The sequence below is a fragment of the Panicum virgatum genome, chromosome 4K (genome assembly GCF_016808335.1).
Source record: "Panicum virgatum strain AP13 chromosome 4K, P.virgatum_v5, whole genome shotgun sequence".
Classification (NCBI taxonomy): domain Eukaryota; kingdom Viridiplantae; phylum Streptophyta; class Magnoliopsida; order Poales; family Poaceae; genus Panicum; species Panicum virgatum.
Window position 1 is genome coordinate 32,721,110 of NC_053139.1, and position 2,807 is coordinate 32,723,916.

Below are 2,807 nucleotides of genomic sequence, written 5' to 3' on the forward strand. Positions count from 1 at the left end.
TTTTCTTCTTCTTTCTTTTAGGTGCGGAGGGTCGTTGATCTGGCCGGGGTTCTGGTGCACCCCAGAGTGCTTGCCATTCACTGTCTTGTTGGATCATGAAGCGCTGCTCTTCCTTCTTCTTGAACCTGAAAAACATATCCTCCCTTCCGACACGAAAATGGATTTCTCCCTTTCCAACATCGATCCTTGCCTTGGCAGACCTTAGAAAAGGTCGCCCAAGTACGAGGTCGACTCCAAGGTCGCCCTCCATATCCATTACTACAAAGTCGGCAAGGACGAAAGAGTCTCGTACTCGTACAAAAACATGTTCGGCTATCTCTTCGGGATACCGAATGGTTGAATCTGTAAGCTGTACGAGCATAGTTGTTGGGGAAAGAGCAGGATATTCAAGTGCTTCATATATTACCTTGGGCATTATATTCACGCTTGCCCCCAGATCGCATAGGCATCGCTCAAAGTGTTTGATGTAGATCGAGCAGCTGATCATGGGGACCCCTGGATCCTCTTGCACCACTACCACCATGCCATCCCAAACGTCGTTCCTTGGGGGATTGTACCTACCTGTATGGTTATTGCGTGGTGGCCTCCGGGATGAGTTACCCTGTCTGGTAGACACCATGCTAACATTTTCAACAGGAGACTCGGGTTGCCCCGGGATCTTCCCGCTCTCAACAGCAGGTTACGAAGCAGCAATTTGTGCAAGCTGGGTTTCAATCATTTTGTTGAAACTTAACTGGTTTTTAAGAGTAGAAGACAAAGCTTCAAGCTTAACATTTAAACTTTCCAGGGATTTATCATTGGCCAAAAGCTTTTTATTTATATTTTTGTTGATTTTAACTTGGCCAAGAATAAGTTCTCTCAAGGGAGGTTGGTTTGAATTGAAATTCGAATTATAAGAAGGATTGTAGTTATTACCTCCCTGAAAAGGTGGACGTGGCTGGTTCCACCCCTGGCCTCCTTGTTGTGGATGGTACCCGTTGTTGTTGTTGTTGTTAAGGTAGGCGCAATCTTCACGGGTTTCGGGGCAGTCGTTCCCCGAGTGTCCTTCATTACCACAGACTTCGCATGTGAAGTGCGAACCCATGGCGTAAACAGGAGCATGGATCGGTTGTTTGCTCCCTTCCTCCATCTTCTTGATTAGGGGGTCCAGCTTCGCGGCAATCATATCCGTCTCTTTGACGGTATGCTTGCCTTTTGTATGGGGTTGGATTCGTTCATTGCTCCACCACTGATTGGAGACCATTTTCTCGACCAATTCTTTTGCTTTGGCGATAGTCAGGTCGAGGAAGGCTCCTCCAGCAGCAGCATCAATGTTGGCTCGAGATGCCATTGTGAGCCCGTTGTAGAAGCTTTGCAAGACGAGCCACTCATCCATGCCATGATGAGGACAAGCCAGGATGTATTCCTGCAGCCTCTCCCAAGCTTCTGGGATGGATTCCATCCCTGTCTGCTGGAAACTTGAAATTCTCCCGAGCAAGGCATTTGTTCTTCCCAGCGGGAAGAATTTTGCGAGGAACGCCTTGGAGCATTTGGCCCAGGTGTCGATGTCCTTTTCTTTATAAAACCACTATTTCGCCTTCCCCAGGAGGGAAAAGAGAACAGACGAAGCTTGACAACATCGGCGGCGACACCCCGTATGACAACGGTGTCGCAGAGCTCCAGAAAATTCTGCAAATATGCATTTGCATCCTTATTTGGCTTGCCACGGAATGGGCTAGCCTGCACCATGTTGATGAGGCTTGATTTGAGCTCGAAGTTCACATCCCCGACATTGATGTTGGGGCCAGTGGCTACATTGTCGGTGGAGGGGACGGAGAACTCGCGGAGAGTCTTTTCAACCACAGCCTCAAGAACGAGTGGTGCTTCCAAAATGGGTTCATGTGCCGGGAGGATAGCGAGAGGAGGAACGACGCGAGGTCGTGCCCTTCTCACGAGCCTCTCTGGATTGTCTGTGTAGTTTTCCGGCAGGGAGAAACCAGTCATACACTACCCCTGTCTTCTTTCAAATCAAAAATAAAAGAAGACTTAAAGTGAAATTAGCCTGAAAGAGTAAAGACTATGTCCTGAGTACAAGGTCTAAGTTAATATCAGCACAATATCTTTGTTCACATGCCGTCCCCCGGCAACGGCGCCAAAAATGCTTGTTGACATTTCTTAGCGCAATCACTGGGAATGGTTAATCCTTAGCAACAGCGCCAGAAATGCCTGTTGGCAGTCCTTAGTGCAATCACTAGAAATGAGGGCGCCGAACCCATCCTAGCAACTGCACCCAAGGGGTGCCACTCTCGTGGTATAATCAATACAATTACAGATGGATCCGCAAGCACACGGATATACCATTGTACCATTTCACCCAGAGAGTAAGGGTATTGTTATTTATTTGTGTCCCAAAGGACGGCAGTGGCAAAGGTATTGTACTCAACATTAACCATGACATTGTGCCTCAAGCAATAGGCAATACGAACAGGGATAAGTACAGATAAAGAATAAGCAAGGGTAATGCGACACAGCACACATCCACACTCCAAGAGGAAGGAATAAAGGAGAGAAACAATAAAACAAAGAACTACTCTATCCTACGTCAAGTCAGCTGGAGCTTAGGCTAGGTTAGGTGTCCTAGTGCTTCTATCTAAAGCTGGGGTCATGTTAGATCATGGTTAGGACTGCAGGTGCCAGGGAAATGGGATAGCGGGGAGAAGGTCCCGCACCGGAGTACATCCAGTCCCGTTACCTCTTTGCATGAACTTCTACACCGAACCCGAACATCGGGGACTATGCTAAACGCAACACCACTGTTACGCCGAACG

At 48.0% G+C, this 2,807-nt stretch overlaps 1 non-coding gene across 1 annotated transcript; it reads left to right on the forward strand.

The window, feature by feature from the left end:
* Positions 1-1,373: 1,373 nt before the first annotated feature.
* Positions 1,374-1,477, forward strand: LOC120705372. The gene has a single exon (XR_005687953.1). It is a non-coding gene; the product is annotated as a small nucleolar RNA R71 (small nucleolar RNA).
* The last annotated feature ends 1,330 nt before the right edge of the window (positions 1,478-2,807 follow it).